Here is an 8,198-nt window from a genome sequence, read left to right on the forward strand (position 1 = left end):
ACAAGCTTCAATGCCATACAACTCTCCTTTGGTGGCCTCCAACTGCTCTTAAATGCAAGTAAAACTAAATGCATGCTATTCAATCGATCACTGCCCGCACCTGCTCGCCCGTCCAGCATCACTACTCTCATCACTACCCTGTTCAGTTCTTCTGAGGGCACAGGGCTGTTCAGTTCTTCAGAGGGTTACAGGACTGTTCAGTTCTTCAGAGGGTTATAGGACTGTTCAGTTCTTCAGAGGGTTATAGGACTGTTCAGTTCTTCAGAGGGTTACAGGACTGTTCAGTTCTTCAGAGGGTTATAGGACTGTTCAGTTCTTCAGAGGGGTACAGGACTGTTCAGTTCTTCAGAGGGTTATAGGACCGTTCAGTTCTTCAGAGGGTTATAGGGCTGTTCAGTTCTTCAGAGGGTTACAGGACTGTTCAGTTCTTCAGAGGGTTACAGGGCTGTTCAGTTCTTCAGAGGGTTATAGGACTGTTCAGTTCTTCAGAGGGTTATAGGACTGTTCAGTTCTTCAGAGGGTTATAGGGCTGTTCAGTTCTTCAGAGGGGTACAGGGCTGTTCAGTTCTTCAGAGGGTTATAGGACTGTTCAGTTCTTCAGAGGGTTATAGGACTGTTCAGTTCTTCAGAGGGTTATAGGGCTGTTCAGTTCTTCAGAGGGTTATAGGACTGTTCAGTTTTTCAGAGGGATACAGGGCTGTTCAGTTCTTCAGAGGGTTATAGGACTGTTCAGTTCTTCAGAGGGTTATAGGACTGTTCAGTTCTTCAGAGGGTTACAGGACTGTTCAGGTCTTCAGAGGGTTATAGGACTGTTCCGTTCTTCAGAGGGTTATAAGGGCTGTTCAGTTCTTCAGTGGGTTATAGGACTGTTCAGTTCTTCAGAGGGGTATAGGACTGTTCAGTTCTTCAGAGGGTTACAGGACTCTTCAGTTCTTCAGAGGGTTATAGGACTGTTCAGTTCTTCAGAGGGTTATAGGACTGTTCAGTTCTTCAGAGGGTTACAGGACTGTTCAGTTCTTCAGAGGGGTACAGGGCTGTTCAGTTCTTCAGAGGGTTATAGGACTGTTCAGTTCTTCAGAGGGTTATAGGACTGTTCAGTTCTTCAGAGGGTTATAGGGCTGTTCAGTTCTTCAGAGGGTTATAGGACTGTTCAGTTCTTCACAGGGATACAGGGCTGTTCAGTTCTTCAGAGGGTTATAGGACTGTTCAGTTCTTCAGAGGGTTATAGGACTGTTCAGTTCTTCAGAGGGTTACAGGACTGTTCAGGTCTTCAGAGGGTTATAGGACTGTTCCGTTCTTCAAAGGGTTATAAGGGCTGTTCAGTTCTTCAGTGGGTTATAGGACTGTTCAGTTCTTCAGAGGGGTATAGGACTGTTCAGTTCTTCACAGGGATACAGGGCTGTTCAGTTCTTCAGAGGGTTATAGGACTGTTCAGTTCTTCAGAGGGTTACAGGACTGTTCAGTTCTTCAGAGGGGTACAGGACTGTTCAGTTCTTCAGAGGGGTACAGGACTGGGGAACAACATGTTAAAGCCTTACTTTAAATATGAAGTTAATTCTTCTCATAGTCTTGTTGTCAATCTGGTCGATGGCCTCGTAACAGTGAGGATTTTTCTGCAGTGATTTGAGAGTTCTCTCTATAGATAGGACTGCAAGGTTCCTCAGTCTCTCTTGTCCCATAGTGTCCCAAGAGTAGCTCTTCAGCCTCTTGAGGCAGGAAAAGCTTCGCTCCACCCCAGCTGATGTTGCCCCCATAGTAGCAACTAGGCACATGAGCCTGTACATCTCAGGCATCGCTTCATCAAGGCCACTACTCTTATAGTGCAGGATTGTGACACACAGCTTTGCAATGTTCCCTTGAATCTCCTCATCACAGTAAATCACTTGCAGCTCTGTTTTCAGTCTTTCCTGATAAAAAATTGCCATAGCTCTACAATAGGCTTGTCAGAGCATCATCTGGGAATTTTCTCTTGAATTAATCAAATTTACTACCATCTAACAACTCCAGGAATCGCATGCTGTTCAGGCTTTTGTACCTCTGCGCTATCTGAGACTTGATATTATTATGAATTGAGTCATACAGTGCCTTGTAGGTGTGTCTTACATCCTGAGTGCCCTGCCGACGCTTCGTCCTGTGAGTGATCTCTGGATCCTCTGTCATGCTGCCTTCTCGTATATGGCACTGAATGCTACATCAGACTTTTGCTCCTCCATTCTGCTTGTTGTCACGCCCTGACCGTAGAGATCCTGTCTCTATTTTGGTTGGTCAGGGCGGGAGTTTGGGTGGGCATTCTATGTCTAGTGTTCTATGTTGTCTATTTCTTTGTGTTTGGCCGTGTGTGGTTCTCAATCAGAGGCAGCTGTCTATCGTTGTCTCTGATTGAGAACCATATTTAGGTAGCCTGTTTTCCCACTTTGAGTTGTGGGTGATTATTTTCTGTTTAGTGTTTTTCGTCACCTTTCAGAACTGTTCGTTTGTCGTGTTGTTGTTTTGTTAGAGAGTTCATTTTATTAAAATAACGTATTATGAATACTTACCACGCTGCACCTTGGACCTCTTCTCCTTCTCCCGACGACGTTCGTTACACTTGTCAGATTCTCTATTATTCTCTTACAGTAGGCTACATCCATGGCTTTCTGCTGCACTATGTCAAACACAACATCTGTGTGAGCAAATATCTCCTCAAATGTTAGAAGTATAAAAATATAATCAACATCTTCCAGCTTTGCTTTGAACCCATCTGAACATGACACAGAATCATCATCCATGGTAGGGTGCTTTATGATGAAGGTGTCCTTCAGTTTGAACCCATCTGAACATGACACAGTATCATCATCCATGGTAGGCTGCTTTATGATCAAGGTGTCCTTCAGTTGCTCATAGTTTTTCACCGCAGTGTTGACAATACTATAAATGCAATTCCAACGTGTTGGTGCGTTTTTCGGCAGCACATCCAGACACAAGAAGTGGTGAAGCCGCCCATTGTCACAAAGAAAACCTTAACTTTGGGAATTAACTTCGTGCTCTAACTCAGAACTAAATTGAGCTGGTGTGCATAGCAATGCACAGAAGTGGGCTAGTTCTCTTACTTTTGCCTGCTGGCCATTTATGTCAGAAGCCAGCAGAACCATCATAGGCTTGGGCAACAAGTTTCTCCATGAAGTTAAACTCAGTCATCTAATAATTCACAAACTCAAACTGTGCATCTCACCCACTTGCCACATCAAATTATTTTACCTTTATTTAACTAGGCAAGTCAGTTAAGAACAAATTCTTATTTACAATGACAGCCTAGGAACAGTGGGTTAACTGCCTTATTCAGGGGTAGAACAACAGATTTGTACCTTGTCAGCTCAGGGATTTGATCTTGCAACCTTTCGGTTACTAATCCAACGCTCTAACCTCTAGGCTACGCTTCCGCCCCAAAATAACCCAATAAACCTTCCTGAATAAAGCCCTGATCATCCACATACCTGACGACAACTGACAACTGATGACTGACAACTGCGAGCGACAGCTGATGTCTGTGGTTTGTCATGCGGAAAAATGGAACTGCGTCCACTTCTTTTTTTAATATATTTTATTTTATTTCACCTTTATTTAACCAGGTAGGCCAGTTGAGAACAAGTTCTCATTTACAACTGCGACCTGGCCAAGATAAAGCAAAGCAGTGCGACACATACAACAACACAGAGTTACACATGGAGTAAAACAAACATACAGTCAATAATACAGTAGAAAAAGTCTATATACAGTGTGTGCAAATGAGGTAGGATAAGGGAGGTAAGGCAATAAATAGGCCATAGTGGCGATATAATTACAATATACCAATTACTTTTAATCTCACTTTTAATGGATGATACTGAAGATAGCAAGGCAAATTTAAATAAATTGCACCGGACACAAAAATACATTTCTAAAACCAAGAAAACAATTGATAATATACCTTCCTTGTCTCCTCTAATTTGAAAAAACTCACTTGAATTGAATAATATCACAAAAATGCTCAATTATCACTTTTCACTCTTAATCTCTATCCAACAATGTCACCAAGCTTCTCAACATAGAACCCCCATAATGCTCTGTGGCACAATCCCAGTACAACACACTAGGTTCGTTCTCTGATCCTAATTTTATGATTGGATTGTCACGCCCTGACCTTAGAGATCCTTATTATTCTCTATGTTTGGTTAGGTCAGGGTGTGACTCGGGTGGGAAATTCCATGTTTTCTATTTCTTTGTGTTTGGCCGAGTGTGGTTCCCAATCAGAGGCAGCTGTCTATCGTTGTCTCTGATTGGGGATCATAAATAAGTTGTCATTTTCCGTTTGGGTTTTGTGGGATCTTGTTTTCTGTATAGTTTATTTTGCCTTACAGAACTGTGCTCTTTCGTTTTCACTTTGGTTATTTTGTTCGAGAGTTTTTTGAAAATAAATATCATGAACACTTTCCACGCTGCGCTTTGGTCCACTCCTTTCTACCAGAGCCGTTACATGGATGGACAGCATGTCAGTTCATACTGCAAAAGCTTTGATTGGTTGGAGGATGTCCTCCTGAAGTGGTCATAATTTCCATGTATGTCTACGGAAGGGGGTGAGGCCTACGAGCCTCCTAGGTTTTGTATTGAAGTCAATGTAGCCAGAGGAGGATGGAAGCTAGCTATCCTCCGTCTACACCATGGTGCTACCCAGACAGTGCTGTTGAAGTTACTGTAGACCGTCATTGCAAAACAGTGTATTTTAATCAATTATTTGGTGACGTGAATATATTTAGTATATTTTTATCTAAAAAGGATAACTTTTAAAACATTTTCACTATTTTTATTTTTATGACATTTCACAGAGGAGGATGGTCCTCCCCTTCCTCCTCTGAGGAGCCTCCAGTATTGTAGAAGAATAAACCTACTGCATAAAAAGCCAGCCAGCAGAGCAGCAGTCAGGAACAGCCGTCTCTCACAGCCCATTGTGTCAGTCTGTCTGGTAACAGTGTCTCTCAGAGCAGAGAACACACAGTATTATTCTGAACGCAGAAAGGGAGGAAATATATAAATCAGCCAAGTTGGCGCAGAGAGACGAGGGGAGGACATGCCTCCAACATTCCTACAACTCCAAAAGGAAAAACAGGGAGGGAGATTGTTCTCACTTCTCACACTTTCTCTTTTAGAATTAGGTGTCTAGGTTTTCATGTACATTACGTTTTAAACATCTTTTTTTGCTCAAATGTAAAACCAAACAGTCAAATCTGGAAATGAAGAAATAGTTCCATTTGTCAGTCTATGTATCTCATACATTTATACAATAATAATTTATATAATAATCTTTGCAATTATCAAATAGAAATATGTTGTGTTACTAATCTGATCACTGTGGTACGGCAGGTAGCCTAGTGGTTAGAGCGTAGACTAGTAACCGAAAGGTTGCAAGATCGAATCCCAGAGCTGACAAGGTAAACATCTGTCGTTCTACCCCTGAACAAGCCAGTTAACCCACTGTTCCTAGAGTGGGGTAGGCCATCGTTGTAAATAAGAATTTGTTCTAAACTGACTTGCCTAGTTAAATAAAGGTACAACAAACTGTAGGCCTACAGATGGCCTAATCTTAATTAAAATCCATTTGCGTAATTACACACTCATTACGCATCTGAAGTGTTTTCTCTCTGCCTCACATGTAATCTGTTAGAGCTGAAAGTTTACACCGAAGAGAGAGAGGAAACAAAGACACTGACAAGAACATGTTCTGCAAGAGAAGACTGACTCCCCTTCCCGTAAATGCAGATTAAAAACAGCAAACTCAGCCAACCTAATGATACAGATTAAAAACATATGAATAGGACCATTTCTTAAGGAAATTCTCTGACTGTTTTCTATACTTTCTGCCAGGAACTCATAGCTCAATATGGTCTTATTCTACCCCTGAACTGCACTTTGATGTTGTAATAGCTGACTGGCTTGGCTAACAACATACACTTTAGCCTAGTAATATGTTATAGACACATTTAGAGACAGCATGCGATAAACATGAGAATTCACCATCTTTCACCATGAACCAAACTACCCCATGCTAGATTTACCATCTTTCACCATGAACCAAACTACCCCATGCTAGATTTACCATCTTTCACCATGAACCAAACTACCCCATGCTACATTTACCATCTTTCACCATGAACCAAACTACCCCATGCTAGATTTACCATCTTTCACCATGAACCAAACTACCCCATGCTAGATTTACCATATTTTCCCCATGAACCAAACTACCCCATGCTAGATTTACCATCTTTCACCATGAACCAAACTACCCCATGCTAGATTTACCATCTTTCCCCATGAACCAAACTACCCCCATGCTAGATTTACCATCTTTCACCATGAACCAAACTACCCCATGCTAGATTTACCATCTTTCACCATGAACCAAACTACCCCATGCTAGATTTACCATCTTTCACCATGAACCAAACTGCCCCATGCTAGATTTACCATCTTTCCCCATGAACCAAACTACCCCATGCTAGATTTACCATCTTTCACCATGAACCAAACTACCCCATGCTAGATTTACCATCTTTCACCATGAACCAAACTACCCCATGCTAGATTTACCATCTTTCACCATGAACCAAACTACCCCCATGCTAGATTTACCATCTTTCACCATGAACCAAACTGCCCCATGCTAGATTTACCATCTTTTCACCATGAACCAAACTACCCCATGCTAGATTTACCATCTTTCACCATGAACCAAACTACCCCATGCTACATTTACCATCTTTCACCATGAACCAAACTACCCCCATGCTAGATTTACCATCTTTCACCATGAACCAAACTACCCCATGCTAGATTTACCATCTTTTAACCATGAACCAAACTACCCCATGCTAGATTTACCATCTTTCACCATGAACCAAACTACCCCATGCTAGATTTACCATATTTCACCATGAACCAAACTACCCCATGCTAGATTTACCATCTTTCACCATGAACCAAACTACCCCCATGCTAGATTTACCATCTTTTCACCATGAACCAAACTACCCCATGCTAGATTTACCACCTTTTAACCATGAACCAAACTACCCCATGCTAGATTTACCATCTTTTCACCATGAACCAAACTACCCCATGCTAGATTTACCATCTTTCACCATGAACCAAACTACCCCATGCTCGATTTACCATCTTTTCACCATGACCCAAACTACCCCATGCTAGATTTACCATCTTTTCACCATGAACCAAACTACCCCATGCTAGATTTACCATCTTTCACCATGAACCAAACTACCCCCATGCTAGATTTACCATCTTTCACCATGAACCAAACTACCCCCATGCTAGATTTACCATCTTTTCACCATGAACCAAACTACCCCCATGCTAGATTTACCATCTTTCACCATGAACCAAACTACCCCATGCTAGATTTACCACCTTTTCACCATGAACCAAACTACCCCATGGTAGATTTACCATCTTTTCACCATGAACCAAACTACCCATGCTAGATTTACCACCTTTTCACCATGAACCAAACTACCCCATGCTAGATTTACCACCTTTTCACCATGAACCAAACTACCCCATGCTAGATTTACCATCTTTCACCATGAACCAAACTACCCCATGCTAGATTTACCATCTTTCACCATGAACCAAACTACCCCATGCTAGATTTACCATCTTTCACCAAGAACCAAACTACCCCATGCTAGATTTACCATCTTTCACCATGAACCATACTACCCCCATGCTAGATTTACCATCTTTCACCATGAACCAAACTACCCCCATGCTAGATTTACCATCTTTTCACCATGAACCAAACTACCCCATGCTAGATTTACCACCTTTTAACCATGAACCAAACTACCCCCATGCTAGATTTACCATCTTTCACCATGAACCAAACTACCCCATGCTAGATTTACCATCTTTTCACCATGAACCAAACTACCCCATGCTAGATTTACCATCTTTCACCGTGAACCAAACTACCCCATGCTAGATTTACCATCTTTCACCATGAACCAAACTACCCCATGCTAGATTTACCATCTTTCACCATGAACCAAACTACCCCATGCTAGATTTACCATTATTTCACCATGAACCAAACTACCCCATGCTAGATTTACCATCTTTCCACCATGAACCAAACTACCCCATGCTAGATTTACCACCTTTTCACC

The sequence above is a fragment of the Salvelinus alpinus genome, chromosome 25, assembly GCF_045679555.1.
Source record: "Salvelinus alpinus chromosome 25, SLU_Salpinus.1, whole genome shotgun sequence".
Classification (NCBI taxonomy): Eukaryota; Metazoa; Chordata; class Actinopteri; order Salmoniformes; family Salmonidae; genus Salvelinus; species Salvelinus alpinus.